The sequence below is a fragment of the Balaenoptera ricei genome, chromosome 14 (genome assembly GCF_028023285.1).
Source record: "Balaenoptera ricei isolate mBalRic1 chromosome 14, mBalRic1.hap2, whole genome shotgun sequence".
Classification (NCBI taxonomy): Eukaryota; Metazoa; Chordata; class Mammalia; order Artiodactyla; family Balaenopteridae; genus Balaenoptera; species Balaenoptera ricei.
The window spans coordinates 21,839,013-21,856,946 of NC_082652.1; the positions used below are offsets into that span (position 1 = coordinate 21,839,013).

Sequence of the window (17,934 nt, forward strand, 5' to 3'; positions counted from 1 at the left end):
TTTTAGATCATAATTTTAAAAGACAAAATAGGTCTCATCATTAAGTGTATTCACGTATGAACAGAAGTAGCAGAAAAATTAAAAAACTAAAGGAAGACAAACTCAGCTAATTACGTTCATTAAAATTTTGTGAGGCAGTAAAAGTTTTAAAACTGAAGTATTACCTACATACAAAAAAGTTTATACAAGTATACAACTCAATGATTCTCATAAAGAAAACCATGAAATTACCACCCAGATCAAGATACAGAACATTAGCAACCCTACAGTCTCCCTTATGCTCACTACCAAAAATAACCATTATTCTGACTTCCATTGCCATCTATCAGTTTTGTCTTTTTTTTAACTTTATAGAAATGGAATCACACAATTAGCACTGTTTGTGAATGGGTCTTCCATTTACACTTAATTTTTCTTCTTGCAAAGTGCATTTAGGTAAGCCTAGTAAGAAAGGTTCTCTCATGTATTATCAAATATTCAAATTTAAACCATAAATCATTCTCAAAGCAAACCAGTTCTCAAGCCATAAAATATCTAAGATACTGATTTGTTTAAAGTATAGCTGGTATTCCCTCTCTCCCCAATGAGACTTCTAAAACAGAAATTTTCAGTTACTTTTAATTGGAGAAAATAGAGATCCAAATGTCTCAATAGATATTCTTTCATCAGTAAAATTTGAATTATAACCTTAAAAAGCAAGACAGAAGAAAAAAAGGGAAGGGACATCATGAAGAAATTTCAGACCATAATTCTCTTAAAATTAATTTTGATCTTCTATATAGAAAAGAGTTGTCAATTAATTATAGCCAACACTGAACACAAAAATGCAAAAATCTAGTTTGCACTAAAATATGTAATTCCAACACAATTTTGATAGCACTGCAACAAAATTTTTAAATAACTAAATGCTTCTACTTTATCCTGAGATCTCCTCCTCCTGCTAATCTACATCACTGTTTCATTTTAAGAGTCCATAATCTGTACCGTCCAACATGTAGCCATTAGCCACGTGTGGCTATTTAAATTTAAATTAATTAAAATTAAAAAATTTTAATTTATTGGGTTGGCCAAAAGGTTCGTTCGGTTTTTTCTGTAAGATGGCTCTAGTAGCACTTAGTTGTCTTTAACTTCATTTGAAACAATTTTGTTAGCCTGTATTGTAACACCTGTCATATCAGGGTACATTAAAAAAAAAAAAAACAACTTGGGACTTCCCTGGTGGCGCAATGGCTAAGAATCCGCCTGCCAATGCAGGGGACACGGGTTCGATCCCTGGTCCGGGAAGACTCCATATGGCACAGAGCAACTAAGCCCATGTGCCACTACTACTGAAGCCCGCACGCCCTAGAGCCCGTGCTCTGCAGCAAGAGAAGTCACCGCAATGAGAAGCCTGCACACTGCAACGAAGCGTAGCCCCAGCTCACCGCAACTAGAGAAAGCCCGCGCACAGCAACGAAGACCCAACGCAGCTGAAAATAAATACATTTATTAAAAAAAAAACCTTATCAAAATTGAATTTTTGTGTAGCTGTTTTAATATTCAAGATGGAAGAAAAAAGCAATATTTTCGGCATATTATGCTTTATTATTTCAAGAAAGGTAAAAACGCAACTGAAACGCATAAAAAGATTTGTGCAGTGTATGGAGAAGGTGCTGTGACTGATCAGATGTGTCAAAAGTGGTTTGAGAAGTTTCGTGGTGGAGATTTCTCGCTGGGCAATGCTCCATGGTCAGGTAGACCAGTTGAAGTTGATAGTGATCAAATCAAGACATTGAGAACAATCAACATTATACCACATGGGAGACAGCTGACATATTCAAAATATCCAAATCAAGCGCTGAAAATCATTTGCACCAGCTTGGTTATGTTAATCACTTTGATGTTTGGACTCCACACAAGTTAAGCAAAAAAAAACCTTCCTGACCATATTTCTGCATGCGATTCTCTACTTAAATGTGATGAAAACGTTCCATTTTCAAAACAAATTGTGTCGGGCAATGCAAAGTGGATACTGTACAATAAAGTGGAAAGGAAGAGATCGTGGGGCAAGTGAAATGAACCACCACCAACCACACCAAAGGCCGGTCTTCATCCAAAGAAGGTGATGTTGTGTATATGGTGGGATTGCAAGTGAGTCCTCTATTATGAGCTCCTCTGGAAAACCAAACGATTAATTCCAACAAGTACTGCTCCCAATTAGACCAACTGAAAGCAGCACTTGACGAAAAGCGTCCAGAATTAGTCAACAGAAAACGCACAATCTTCCATCAGGATAATGCAAGACTGCATGTTTCTTTGGTGACCAGGCAAAAACTGTTACTGCTTGGCTGGGAAATTCTGATTCATCCACCGTATTCATCAGACATTGCACCTTTGGATTTCCATTTATTTGTCTTTATAAAATTCTCTTAATGGAAAAAATTTCAATTCCCTAGAAGACTGTAAAAGGCACCTGGAACAGTTCTTTGCTCAAAAAGATTAAAAGTTTTGGGAAGATGGAATTATGAAGTTGTCTGAAAAATGGCAGAAGGTAGTGGACCAAAAGGGTGAATATGTTGTTCAATAAAGTTCTCGGTGAAAATGAAAAATGTCTTTTATTTTTACTTAAAAACCGAAGGCTTTTTGGCCACCCCAATAGTTCCTTGATCAAACTAGCCAAATTTCAAGTGCTCAATATGCACTGAACAGCAGTTATCGAATGTCAGATGGAATCAGAGAAAGTTCTATTGAACAACACAGGTTCCATACATGCTGTCTCATCTCCCACTCCTCACCCCTTATTATGCTAAAATTAACCTAAGAAAATGATGGATGACTAGTATGGATCACCAAATCCCATTGTTTCCCATCTCACTCAAATTTAATTATCACTCGTTTGGAAATCTCTTCTCCTTGGCCTCCACTATGCCTCATTAACCTAATTTTAACAGGTTTTCTTAAAATTCAATATTCTCCCACTCCCCTAAATGTGAGCCTCAATCTCTGGCTCTTCTAGGTTCAACACCTCATCCAGATAAGGCCTACCTTTCTTCCTGCCTCAAGTTCTCTATCTCCAAGCTCCTGCAGGACATTTTTACTTGTATACCCTGGCCTCAATGTTAAACGTGTGAAGGGTTTCATTTTAGTCCTTTTCCAAAACCAGCTCCCCCTCCCAATTCCACATTTCTATACTATCACTATTCTCTGAGACCCAAAACCCACCAACTCTGAATCCTTGCCACTAACCTCCCATTCAAATTTGTGTATTTCCTTTAGGGTATCAACCAACAATCCTCTACCTTAATCTAGCTACCTAAATTACCACCTTGCCACCACCTTAATTCAGGTCCTTATTACCTAATTCTGAGTACAGTACAGATTCTTCACTGCTTTCTAATCTCTGCCTGCTCCCAATTATGCACACTACCACCAGACACATCTTCACCAAAACTGCCTTTGATCTCAGCCTAAAAGGGCTCAGTACAACAAGTAAAAGAATTTCAAGTAATTTAAGGATTTGATTAATTTATAGCACTTTACAAACTTATTTTTGAATCCTCTATTCTGTGCTAGCAAAACTAAAACTATTCCCCGAACACAGCTCTATGTGCCTCACCTATATAAAGCTGGGACTCCTCCTAGTTTCTACTATGCAATTTTAACATGTTGGCTGCTTTATATTACAAAGCAATCCATCTCAGCGCCTCTTACATATAGCACCCATTTTGAACAGACCTAAGAGAACAGACCAGGAATAAGAAAGTTACAAATACACATATTGGTTTAGATTTAATATAAAAGCATCAATATTTATTGCATGCAATTCTATTCCCCCAAAATTTACTCTGCAGAATTATTTCTGTGGAAATTATCCTACCGTTGTTCAAAAGTATAAAGTGCGAGAATATCCATGAGAAACAGCACTTTTTGTAATAAGGGAAAAAAATGCCAAAAAAAAAATCCCTAGATGTCCATCAGTAAAGGACTGGATAAATAATTGTAGCGTGCCTATAAAACGTTTTAAAAAACTACAGTCCTTAAAAATGAAGTAAATCTATATTTTGTGATACAGTAAGATGTCTGTAGTACATTACTGAGAAAAAAACAAATTGTAGATAAGCACGTACAGTTTGATCCTATTAAAGGGGAATTTTAAGATCTATATATTAACTGAAAACAACTATTAATAGAGGACTAAAATTGCATTCTATTCATACAACTGAATAGCTATTAAGCTAATAGCTTTTAAGTGAAGTAAATTACATCTATCAACACAGATAAATTTCAAGCTTTTCAAATAGAATATATACACTAAGGTACCACATACATTCGAAACACAATACTACTACATTTTAAATACACAGAGACATTTGTTGGAAGAATAAAAGAGCATGGGCTAAGAGAGTAAAACCACCTCTGGATAATGGAAACAGGATCTAAGATGAATAATGCAAAAGGGACTCCAACTATATATTTTGATTTTTAAAAACAAATATAAATACACCTTTCAGGCAAATCTTATAAGATGTCAACATCTATTAAATCTAAATCAACATCTTTTAAATTATGTACATGGTGTTTATTAAATTATTCTCCATATTTTTCTAAATTTTGAAATATTTAAATTTTACTTTTAAAAAAAGAAAGCCAAGATTGTGGAATTTGCGAACAGAGGAATATGGTCTTTATCGACTTCTACAGGGTATTTTTTTTTTTTGACAAGCCTATATATCTTTATTATAAGATTTTTAACTAAAAACCTCTATAAATTTATATTAGCACCTACCTTTATCACCTTGATTGCTCTTCAACTTTAATCTTATTCTTTAAAATAATAAAGGGCAGATAGTTAAAAAAAGTTCTACCCCGGAAATCTAACATTCTGAATCATATATCATCTATTTACACAAGCATTTAAGTCACTATAATATGCAATAAACAGCAAAAGCTGACAGGCTCTACCTAAACTCTATCACTTAAACGTTAAAGGATGTATTGCATAGACCTTCCTAAAATATCAACAGATGAATGAGTAAATAAACTTACAGTGGCTCAACTCCCAGCTGTACATTAACACCAAAACCCCAATGAGACTCTACTGTCAAAATAGGTCATTTATCTAAGTATATTCCAGTTCAAATTACACGTAAAAATCAGTATCACATCTGAGTTGCTATAGTCCCACTTGATTTTTTTTTTTTAACATCTTTGTTGGAGTATAATTGCTTTACAATGGTGTGTTAGTTTCTGCTTTATAACAAAGTGAATCAGCTATACATATACATATATCCCCATATCTCTTCCCTCTTGCGTCTCCCTCCCTCCCACCCTCCCTATCCCACCCTCTAGGTGGTCACAAAGCACCAAGCTGATCTCCCTGTGCTATGCGGCTGCTGCCCACTAGCTATCTATTTTACATTTGGTAGTATATATGTCCTGCCACTCTCTCACTTCGTCCCAGTTTACCCTCCCCCCTCCCCGTGTCCTCAAGTCCATTCTCTACGTCTGCGTCTTTACTCCTGTCCTGCCCCTAGGTTCTTCATAACTTTTTTTTTTTTTTTAGATTCCATATATATGTGTTAGCATATGGTATTTGTTTTTCTCTTTCTGACTTACTTCACTCTGTATGACAGACTCTAGGTCCATCCACCTCACTACAAATAATTCAATTTCATTTCTTTTTATGGCTGAGTAATATTCCATTGTATATATGTGCCACATCTTCTTTACCCATTCATCTATCGTTGGACATTTAGGTTGCTTCCATGTCCTGGCTACTGTAAATACAGCTGCAATGAACACTGTGGTACATGACTCTTTTTGAATTATGGTCTTCTCAGGGTATATGCCCAGTAGTGGGATTGCTGGGTTGTATGGTAGTTCTATTTTTAGTTTTTTAAGGAACCTCCTACTGTTCTCCATCCACTTGATATTTTTAAACACACACACACAAACACACACACACACACACAACATACACAGCTACAGTTCTTGCTCCACATGGCAAGTCCACATGGCATGTCAGCAAGCAAACTGGGAATTCAGGCCAAGTCCTGTGTTTACAGTTCATAGAATCTGATTTTTCTTTTTAAGGTTTCATAATTCTCAAACAGCTCATTAGGAAGAGAAAAATTAGATGGAGGTCTTGTGTTTAACTGTGACCAAAGCCCACACTATCTCAGTCATAGTGGAAATCACAATAAGAAAGTTCAAATCAGCTTGCCTGCCCCATTTTCCCATACCACTTCCTACAGCTGCCAGTCTGCTTAGGAACTGGAGTCAGTTAAGGAACCACTTTCTTCCTCTATTTTTTTTTTTTTTTTGGGCACACCCCACAGCATGCAGAACTTGCCCAACCAGGGAGCGAACCCGCACCCCCTGCAGTGGAAGTGCGGAATCTTAACCACTGGACCACCAGGGAAGACCACAACCCACTTTCTCAATGGTGACTATGGCTTAAACCTTCATAAGCCAGCCAATGAAAACTAGGACAGGGACTTCCCTGGTAGTGCAGTGGTTAAGAATCCACCTACCAATGCAGGGGACACAGGTTCGATCCCTGGTCCGGGAAGATCCCACATGCCACAGAGCAACTATGCCTGTGCACAACAACTACTGAGCCTGAGCTCTAGAGCCCATGAGCCACAACTACTGAAGCCCGTGCACTCTAGCGACCGTGCTCCGCAACAAGAGAAGCCAGCACAATGAGAAGCCCACGCACTGCAATGAAGAGTAGCTCCCTCTCGCCACAACTAGAGAAAGCCTGCGCGCAGCAATGAAGACCCAACACAGCCAAAAAAAAAGAAAACAAAGGATATTAAAATGTACTTTAAAATAGCAGCTTTTTCCTAATTATAAGAGTAATACATGTTCATTACAGAAAATTGGGAAACTACAGAAGAATATGAAGCAGAAAATGGTCACTATCCCAGTCAGAAATTAATCACTGTTAATTTTTCCATTCTTGTCTTTACAGGGTCTCTCTTATGTATAAAAGTATATTAGTTCACTTACTAAACATGATTTTAAGTTCAGCAGATCAAAGAGGAAATAAAATACTAGCTTCTTCAGAAGACTAACTTTTTTTTTTCAGTGTTTTCAGAGTAAACCAAAGCCACGTGTACAGGGAACTGGAGAGAATAAGACAAGTGAGAGAAATCATACTTGTTCCTTTTCATTCACCCTAGGGCAAACCATGAAGTCCATGTTTCAAGAACCACTATATACCCAAAGACTAACTAATGAGTATGTTTCCTTTTTAAATAGCAAACTACTATATAAATAAATATACACAAACATATATACACACACACAGTCTTGCCAGTAGGAGGGACACACACGGTGAAAAGAATTACATCAAGACTAATTTTTTGGGCTTCCCTGGTGGTGCAGTGGTTAAGAATCTTCCTGCCAATGCAGAGGACACGGGTTCGAGCCCTGGCCTGGGAAGATCCCACATGCCACGGAGCAACTAAGCCCATGCGCCACAACTACTTAGTTTGTGCTCTAGAGCCTGCGAGCCACAACTACTGAAGCCCGTGCGCCTAGAGCCAGTGTTCTGCAACAAGAGAAGCCACCGCAATGAGAAGCCCGCGCACCGCAAGGAAGAGTAGCCCCTGCTCGCCGCAACTAGAGAAAGCCTGCATGCAGCAACGCAACCAAAAATAAATAAAATAAAAAATGAAATTTAAAAAAGACTAATTTTTTTGTCACCATGAATCTATCCTTAAGAGAAAGTAAGAGGATACCTGAAAGGCTGATGTAAAATTAATGACCTCTCCCACAAAAACGTTTTCTGTGCACATCAGATGAACGAAAAATCTAACTACAGAAAAGGACGTATTGGTTTTACAATGCTATAACTTATTTACACATGTAAATATATATGTACGAGTTCAAACAGTTAGTCCATAAATATTGATAGCTTACTTTGTACCAGGCAGTATATTAAGTGCTGAGGAGTGAAGAATAGCCATCAGTACCTACTTCTGCAGGGATTACAGTCTACCTCTTTAAATATGATGTCAAACACTAGGCATGTGGCCTCAAAGGAGTCACAACATCCCTGATTAAACGATGCTTTCAAATCCTTATGAGGATCTAAGAAAATGTATGTGACAGCACCTTATAAATCATGCCACCTAAGGTAAAAAGGGATACCTGGCCCTTTTCCTAAAATACTGTATATAGCAATCCCCTTCAATATAAATTATCTTTTAACTGGCAAAAAAAAATTTCTTTTAACTAGCAAAAAATAATCACCCAGGTTGCTCTTTTCACAATCTCTAAGATTTCAATATTATCTTTCTCTGATATCGACCCATGTAAAATAACTGAAATTAAATTCCCCATGATGGGAAGTAAGAGGGAGACTCATTTTTGTAGTGAAAAAAAACACCATTTCCTGATTTCATAACTTACAGGGGGGAGGAAAGGGGCAAATCAAAAGTAACTTATTCAAACCTAAGGAAAAAAGTTACCTTTTAATCTAAGATTCATCAGGGAAAGTTTCAGCCCAAGAAAGCATTTTTTAAAAGTTATTGACTCAGGCTCTTCCAAATGGAGTTAGAGCGAAAGGTTAATTGTGGTATTTTGCAAGCAAAGGAAAGTAAGTACGGAGCAATTTTTTCAGTCTCCAAGACCTAAGCTCTTAGAAAACAAAAATGTTACAACCAAACTGCTTTCCATAAAGCACAGACTTTTAAAAATATACTCTACACAATATCAGTTCTTCATATCTAAGAGAAATAAACTAATTATTTAGACTGTTTCCTATCCTATGATTTGCCCTTTTCAAATTCAGCCACGTCAACAATGACAAAAGGTATCAAACTGATGCTTTATGAGCAAGGTTTATGTTTGCGCTTATTGCAGATGTGACTCTGAACAGCATGGGACACTTTAAAGACTATCATAATCCAACTAGGCTGGACCATCTGCACAATTAATGGAAAGGCCCAAAAACAGTCAACCATAAAAGCCCAACATTAAATCTTAAGCGTCGAAAGCAGTTATGTCCAAAGTAGAGTACAGTGCACTTCAAGGAATACCCAAGATGCTCCACTGTGGTAAAGAAGAAAAACATTTGAACTTTATTTTTAATTCTCATCCTTGTTAATTTTTTGTTTATATTTTATAAAGTACACAATAACCAATTACTATACATATTATTTGTAAATTAAATACTTAAGGACAGAACATTAATGCTCAAAATTTTTTACTGTTGGGATGAGCAATCAAAAAGTTTAGAGACCACTGGTCTAAAGTAGTCCCTATCACTGCACTTTCATTTTTACCTGCCCCTTCCACAGTTAAGCGGTAGAGGCTAAGATCTGATGCTGAAAAAAGAACAAAGGAAAACTATTCCCAAGCTATTTTAAACTCCCACCAACAAGCTAAAAGGTAGTAAATCACTAGCAAGAATATATGGAATTGCACAGGGAGCTCAGCTCAGTGCTCTGTGTCAACCTAGATAGGTGGGATGGGGGGCTGGAAGGGAGGTCCAAGTGAAAGAGGATATATGCATACATATAGCTGATTCACTTTATTGTACAGCAGAAACTAACACAATATTGTAAAGCAATTTTACCCCAATTTAAAAAAAAAAGAAAAAGAAAAAAGAATACATGGAATTGGACACTGATATTCTGTTGCTGAGACTTTAAAATAGCATCCTATGTAGAGGGCACCCTGAGTATATTCAAATTTAAAAAGCAGAACCCGGGGCTTCCCTGGTGGCTCAATGGTTAAGAATCTGCCTGCCAATGCAGGAGACACGGGTTCAAGCCCTGGTCCGGGAAGATCCCACATGCCGCAGAGCAACTAAGCCCGTGTGCCACAACTACTGAGCCTGCGCTCTACAGCCTGTAGGCCACAACTACTGAGCCCACGTGCCACAACTACTGAAGCCTGTGCGCCTAGAGCCTGTGCTCCACAACGAGAAGCCACTGCAGTGAGAAGCCCGTGCACCGCAATGAAGAGTAGCCCCCGCTCGCCCCAACTAGAGGAAGCCCGGGTGCAGCAACGAAGACCCAACGCAGCCAAAAATAAATAAATTTAAAACAAAAAACAAAAAAAAAACCCTTTGCCAGGTAAGCCCACTTTTAGGAATTTAGCCTAAGAAAACAATAGCACATGTATTTTAAAAGTCCAAACAAGGGAATTCCCTGGCAGTACAGTGGTTAGGGCTCCATGCTTCCACTGCAGGGAGCACAGGTTTGATTCCTGGTCGGGGAAGCAAAATCCCGCAAGACACGCGGTGCAGCAAAAAAAAAAAAAAAGGAAAGAAAAAATACATTTTATGTTGCAACTCAATACACACATATAAACGTATAAAACAAAAGTTTCCCAAATCAATAATTATTTTTACCATTTTTGATGTGCTGATATTTTCTATTTTTTAGAAATCACATTGATTTCATTACCCTATGACGTTGCCAGTTGCCACTTAGAAAACACAGCCCTCAAACTTTACATGGAATGTACTAAACTCCTTGACCCTTCCACTTTCCACCACCGTTCTAACATAACAAAATGTCTACTCCAAGTGCAAACCTGGGCACAAATGTAAGACCCCCAGATCCCTCTGAAGTTTCTCGAAACACTGTGACCATTCCTATTGGCAGACTGGTACAAGTGCTTGCTAAAAGGTTTCTCCAGGCAGAGTACAGACATTTTGTTGTTGCTTTACCAGTGATATTAGTAAATTCTGCACTTGACAGCAGATACCAGATTTTACCACTGCTCCACAAGCCAACTCTTCCAGGAAAATAGGATTCTAACACAACAGGACTCCATTATCATCCCCTTACATTTTTAGATTGCTTTTCATATACACCACTCCATTTGATCCTCACTGACAGGCTGATATAAATAGAGAAGTTGCTCTTCTTCCTTTTACTAATGAGGGAACTGAAGCTCAGAAGGGTTATGTGGTTTGCCAGAAACAATACAGCTAATGAGAAGCACACCCAGGCTTGAACCCAGGACTTACTGGTCATCCAATGCCATGTTACAATAGTTTTCACTTTGAACGTCTGATACAAATATGAATTTAAAAGATATGTTAAGGTTCTAGGCACAAAAGTGAAGATAAAAGCATAAAATTAAAATTAAAAATAACAATGAATATTAACAATTTTGGTAGCCTCTAAAATTACTGGGAATCCTAGTTCAACTGGATATGTATTTAATCTCATGCTTTGTCTTAAGTTTCACTGATTATAAAATTACATATAAATTCACCACAGAAAATTACAAAATTGGGTGGTCTGTAAGAAACAACTGACCACATAAATTACACAAACTTCCCCCGAACCATTCTTAATCTTGTGGCTTCACACTAAATTATGAAGTTCCCTATGTGAAATCCATTTTGATTTCAACACTAAGTTAATTACAACAGCATAAGCATGTTGTTTCTGCATAATACTTGCAACATGCGCTCAATTTCCAGAGCACTTTTGGACGATGTCTAAAATCCATAAGTCAAAAGCAGAATTCAAAACAGAATGTTCTTTTTTCAGCTGTTTTTTTTTTTTAATTAAAAGGTTCATCTACCTATATGAGATTAATACAAAGTAACAATTAGAAATTATTAAAGATTTCCAAATTCAGGCTGGAGAAACTACTTGAGGTCAACAAGTACAGGCCTTTAATTGTAGATTGATAAGAAAACTGAGGTCCAGAGAAGTGACATTCCTAACAGCAGTCACAGAGTCAAATTAATGACACAATCTCTGCCAGTCTACAGCTTCCCATTATTCTAAATATCTCTGCATCTAACAAAATGTGCTTAAAAAAAAAAAACACTAATACCTAAAAAAATTAAGAAACACATATACACACACACACAAAAATTAAGGCACATTAAGACCCAAAAACTAGAGGACAGGATAGTGTGCAATGGCAGTCTTCAGAAAACAGAATCTCTTGATGGGATCTCAAAGTTCCAAACCACAAGGACTAAAAAACTGACTCTTTAATCCAATGCAAATGATCAAGTAACTTTTAATAACAAACGTTGTTATTAACCACCAAAACTGTTCTTTTTTCCATCTCAATACTATTCATTTACTCGACAAATATCTGAGAGCACAGCATACGCTGGGAACTATGCTAGCTACTGTAGACACCAAGGAACAAAACAAACATGGCCTCTGGCTCTTGTAGTGGACAACTAGGTGTATTTCTCTAACAATACTACACTATGATTTAACAGGATATTTAGCAAACTCCTTCACTGCTCTATACAACTGTAACATTTTCTTCCAACTCTTCCAAACTTATAACAAACCTCACCACACCCCCTCTGCAATATGACTACTTCCTTTGGTAACTCAGCACTCCACTTTACCACAGAAGGTGTTAACCAAAACTGCAACAGATTTTAAAACTGACTTTACCAGTCCTCAGGGCCTCAGGCATATTTCAAGAACTTTTCACAATCCACAGTAAACCTTCCTGGTTCACAACCCTTGTCTCAAATGACTGCTAATTCACCTGCCCTACCCACACGTTACTAGAAACTGAATCAGATGGTGTAGGAGCAATCATGATGCTGGGAAGCACCTTCAGTGGAGCTCTTTGTGGGCCAGAAGCAGACTTACTGCCTCCCCCTCTCTGCTTCTTTCCTCTGGATTCCTCATTGTATCTCTGGATATACCTCCAGTCAAGCTGCCTCTAATTTTATCAAGTGTGTTCCTCAGAACCTGCACAAATAATTTTTGGCAACAAATCTGTTTCCCCTACATAAATCCATTATATTTTAAGAGATGCTCAATTTTCAGTTTTGTCTCTCAGGCTTCCCCCTCCTCCATACCTCTGAAATTGTCTAAACAATTAAAAACACTCTCAGGAGTCGTAATTAGTGGAAATCTTTTGGAATACCAAAAGTGATCTAAAGCAGAAGTTCACAAACCTGGCTGACCAGAATCATTCAGGGAGTTTTGTAAGGATGGATTCCTAGGCCCCACCCTCAGAGATTTTAATTCACCAGGTCCCGCGTGATGCCCAGGAATCAGCATTTCAGGCAGTCCATATTATTTCCGACAACTGGTATTTAATTAGGTAAGGACTGAACTAAAAAAACCTGGCCTACAAGCTGGGAAAACCTCGGTTCTCCTATGGCTTGCCATTAACTAACTACAAGTGGGGCTGCACCAGTGTGCTGGTCACTCGAACAGCTCAGGGCCACCTGAAAATGAGGAAAGTAATTACAGCTGAAAGAAGCCTTTATAGGGAGCCAATCTAAAATTCTAGAACCCTCCAAACTTAGTTAAATGTCACATACTGTACTGGGTTTACTCAAAACAGTGTCATTCTCTAAGCTCTTCTACCCACCCAAGTCACAGGCCTTGGAAAAGAAGACTTTCTGCTTGCCACCAACACACCTTACCTTAGTTGGTCTCTGAGCAAAAAACAACACGCGTCTTGTCTCTTGCCCTACTGAAACAGCCTTGGATCTGAAAGGGGAAGGTCCCCAACACCTCTTCATGTACAAGTCACGACTACTTTACATTAAAAAAAAAATCATCTCATCTAATTCAACCCAGGCCTCGATGGCATTGTTGTCGACATTATGAGAAACGAAGGCGAAGCTCAACTGGAAGAGCATGCCAACTTTTTTTCCCTCATCGTGAAAAAATAGATACTGTCAGATAACAAAGTGTATGTCAAGATACTAAAACGGTTAAGAATTTAGGCCTCAGTCTGGAGACGACACCTGACCATCATTACCCAACAGTAGCTAATGTGCAAAACTCACAGGTGAGACTATCAGACCCCCGAGGAATTTATTAAAACGGCCATAAAAGTTACCCCACTATTTTGAAGGAAGTTTTCCAGCCCAAAGTACAACCAACAATATTATCTTAGGGGTCCTAAGCAGCAGGATTCAATACATTTAGTGGCACGATTTTCATGTGAGAAATTACTCTGCAATCTTTCGTGGAGCTCTTTGACCAGTGTTGCTGAGCTCTCTCAACCGCCTCCGAACCATCCTTCCCACCCAAGCACTACCAGGTCAGGGTGATGCCCTGCTGCACAGTAAGGCGGCCACTCCTCCTTCCCACAAGTCCCGGGCCCGCTCCGCTCGCCCCGGGGGCGCCGTGGCCCCCGACCTCCGGCCTCTCGCCATGGAGGACTCCCACAGACCCGGTCGGAGCGAGGGGCGCACACTCACCTCCCGGGGGTCCGCGGACATTTCCCCGGACGCTGCGAGGTAGCGCCTCACATCCCTAGCCCCGTGGGCCCTTCCCCACCAAGTTCGGGAAGGCCGCCCGGGATGGACCCCGCCTCCTCCGCGCCGAGGGTCCGGGCCGCGCCGGGCCGCTGAGCTCCCGCTCCCCGCGCCTCCCTCTGGCGGCCGCGGCCGCCGCCCGGGTCACCCTCCCCGGCCCACGCACGCCGTCCCCAGCCCCCCGCGGGCCGCCGCCGCCTCCTCAGAGGGTGACAGCCGCCGCGCCCGGGCCGAGGCCCGCCCCTCCTCCAGCTCCTCCTCACCCCCAGAGGAGACGGGGCGGGGGGGTGCCTTCCTTACCGGGCGGCAGGACATGGCGAGGCCCGTCACGGCACGGCCTCCTCCGCCACCCCACAAGGCTCCCAGCCAGGGCCGGCGGGGGGCAGGGCCTGGGCCGCTGGAGCGTCTCGACCGGCTGCTCCTCCGCCACCGCCGCTGCCGCCGCCTTCTCACAACCACAACAACATGGCGGCGGCGGCCACACAGAGCACGCTCCCGAGACACAGCCGGGCCGCGAGTGGGGGCGCGCGCACGCTCGGGCTCTCGGCCCGCGGTCAGGGGAAAAGAGGGCGGGCCGTCGCGGGGGAGGGGGCGTGGTCTGGGCCGATTACCACGCCCCCGGGGTGAGCGGGGTTGCTGATGAGCCGAGCGCCCGGGGCGAGCGAGGGGCTGGCTGGGAAGCGCAGCTGGAGAAGGAGAGAGAAACGGGTGGATAATGGGCGCAGAAGAAAACCGAAGGTGGTCCCACAGACTTTTGGGAGGCATCTTTTCCTAGCTCTATAGCCCCCTGGGCAAGACAACGCTAGAACAATAGTTGTATCTTTCACCTGTAATTGTGCTGAGGATAAAACTAATTTAATGTAATGCAAGTAAGTATAGTGTGCTCAAGGTTCTACTCAATACAATTTCAGACTGCTTGCACCAAAGCACAGCTGGAAGGAGTGAGTTTTCAAACAAGCAAAAAAAAAAACTTGTAACCCACACACAATAGCCTGTAGAAGAATTCTACACACCAGGACTGAATTAACCTCAGGCCCTAACAGATTCACCTCCTCAGAGTTACGTTTTAACGTTATACCTTTGACTTTTCTGGAAAATGGCTGCGAGAACCAGTCAAATGAAATCTATCCTTGCATTTGTTGTATTGTTTTTTCCACAGCACTCTGTGCAATTATTTACCTGTTTTTCATGTTTGTTGTCTTTTTATCCCATTCTGAAGTAAAAGCTACTTGAAGATAAAGATCTTCTTTGTTTGGTTCATCACTTTACCCCCAGCACCTAGAACTGCTCATGACAAGCAGTGGGAAATTTCTTGATTAACTAATAGCTAATATTTATACAACTCATCTAATTGAATCTTCACAGCTTGAATAAGTAGATACTGTTATTATCACCATTTTACAGATGAAGAAACTGCAGCCCAGGATAAGCTGCACTAAAAGTTTTTTAAAAATCAAACCCAGGGGCTTCCCTGGTGGCGCAGTTGTTAAGAATCCACCTGCCAATGCAGGGGACATGGGTTGGATCCCTGGTCCAGGAAGATCCCACATGCCTCAGAGCAACTAAGCCCGTGCACCACAACTACTGAAGCCCACGCCCTAGAGCCTGTGCTCCGCAACAAGAGAAGCCACCGCAATGAGAAGCCCGTGCACTGCAACGAAGAGTAGCCCCCCGCTCGCTGCAACCAGAGAAAAGCCCGCATGCAGCAACAATGACCCAACGCATCCAAAATATAAAATAATAAAATAAATAAATTTATTAAAATATATATATATATGTCAAACCCAAACCCAACTGACAACAAAAGCTATGCTCTCACCCACCAGGCTGTACTGCCAACTCTATGGGATCGTTGCCTGAAATAAAATCCCAAGTAAGAAACTACATTAGAGTTCAAAGTTAGGAAAGGCTTTGCTCTACTCTGTCAGCTGAAAAAAAATTGCACAACCTAAAAGTTGAGAGTATGTTTTATTCTCAGCCTCTCTGATACCTCTGGGGCCTGTTCCAAAGAGGTTAGGGAGGAGCCAGAATATATAGGAATTTTTGCACCAAAAACCAGGTAGTTAGAACATCAAAAGATTACCGTTAATTAAAGAAAAAACAGACATCTCAAGTTAATGAATTTAGCACTTTACTATGCATGGGAAGGTGCAGGAGTTTGGGCTCATTGAAATCATTCCTTTGATATGCACCTTAACGACCTGGGGCCAGTATCCTGTTTTCTCCACCCTGAATCCTCTGCAGCACCGTAAAGAAGGTGACTGCAGTGGCTGATGGCTTGATGGCTGCAACATCCATTGTTTACTGATATGGCAGGCAATATTCTCTGCCTACTGCAGTGGCTGATGGCTTGATGGCCGCAACATCCTTTGTTTACTGATATAGCAGGCAATATTCTCTGCCTACGTTGCTCACAGATACAGGTGCACTTCCTTTCTGACAATTAGTGTTAGGCAGCTGATTGTGTATCTTCTCACCTTGGCTTCCAGAAAGCCCAGGGCTAAATCTGAAGCTCAGTGGTGGCCTGCTGTTGGCCCTTCAAATCCACATATTAACGGTGACTTTCCCTCCCACCTCAACTCTGCACCTTTATTTATATTTTGCTATCCAGCTTTCCTTTTACTCTTATATGATTATAGCCTTTAAAGTATTGAGAGAGTAAATAGTAAGTACAAAAGAACAGATGAACAGGTTTTCCCACCTGTTTCTCCTATTGCCCAGTAAAATAAGGTTCCCATCAAGTTCAGTCCCCTCAGGGCACACGTTTTGCTACCTAGGCCTCTGCTCAGGCAATGGGTGAAGGATAGGGTTCCATAGTTGGTGGTCTCTGATTGGATGGAAGCTAGTACCTGAGTCCAGGACAGCCCAGCCATTGGCTGGCTAGCTCCCAATGAGTTGGCTCGAGGAAGATATTCAGCCAATATGCTGTTAACATCCACTCAGCCAATCCCACAACTCCCCAGGAATCCGACGGGAGAAGGCAGACTTTTGGCATATCACTTTGACCTCTTTTTAGACAGAGTATCACCGTATTTGCCTTTTAACTTGGGCTAAGGAATCCTCAACTAGCATGTAGGACGTAGGAGGAATTTCTCTGTGCACATAAGATCACTATTTGCGTGTCCTCATTTGCTTAGATGGATAGTAATGTTAACAAAAGTGAAATATTGATACTGTATAATAAACCATGGCTACTTTTGGAAGAGCCGCATAACCCAATGAACCAATATTTTCTAAATGACCAATTCATGATGTTACCAAATCATGCATGAATAAAAGATCTATTCAAAGTGCAAGATAAACCAATGGAGTTTAGTGTAACTGAGTACAAAAGATTCATTCAAATGATTTTATGCAACTAAACTTTAAGAAACTACCTCTTCTCAAGTTTTAGTGTAGTATCAAAAAAAGAATATCCACAACCATCTGAATTGTATGAGGCTGGATTGTCTTCATGTATTTCAACGAAAAAAACTGACAGATTGAATGCAGAAGCAGATAGGAGAATGCAGAATTCCTGTATTAAGTCAAACTTTAATAAGACCTGAAAATGTGTAAAACAATGCCATTGGTTTTTTCTTTCTTTTTTTTATAAATTTATTTATTTATTTTTGGCTGCGCTGGGTCTTTGCTGCTGCGCGCGGGCTTTCTCTAGTTGCCGTGAGTGGGGTCTACTCTGTTGCAGTGCATGGGCTTCTCATTGTGGTGGCATCTCT

At 40.6% G+C, this 17,934-nt stretch overlaps 1 protein-coding gene across 15 annotated transcripts in view; it reads right to left on the bottom strand.

Annotated features, from left to right (window-relative positions):
* MTMR3 (myotubularin related protein 3) overlaps positions 1-14,760 on the bottom strand; it is a 132,883-nt gene extending 118,123 nt beyond the window's left edge. For 7 of the 15 annotated variants that reach the window (XM_059894244.1, XM_059894238.1, XM_059894241.1 and 4 more), the window contains exon 1: positions 14,519-14,759. The gene's annotated coding sequence lies outside the window, so the exon portion shown is untranslated. Of the gene's footprint in view, positions 1-14,161; positions 14,327-14,518 lie in introns of those variants that run through there. The other 8 variants (XM_059894246.1, XM_059894245.1, XM_059894239.1 and 5 more) reach the window with 4 other exon arrangements.
* Positions 14,761-17,934: the final 3,174 nt, after the last annotated feature.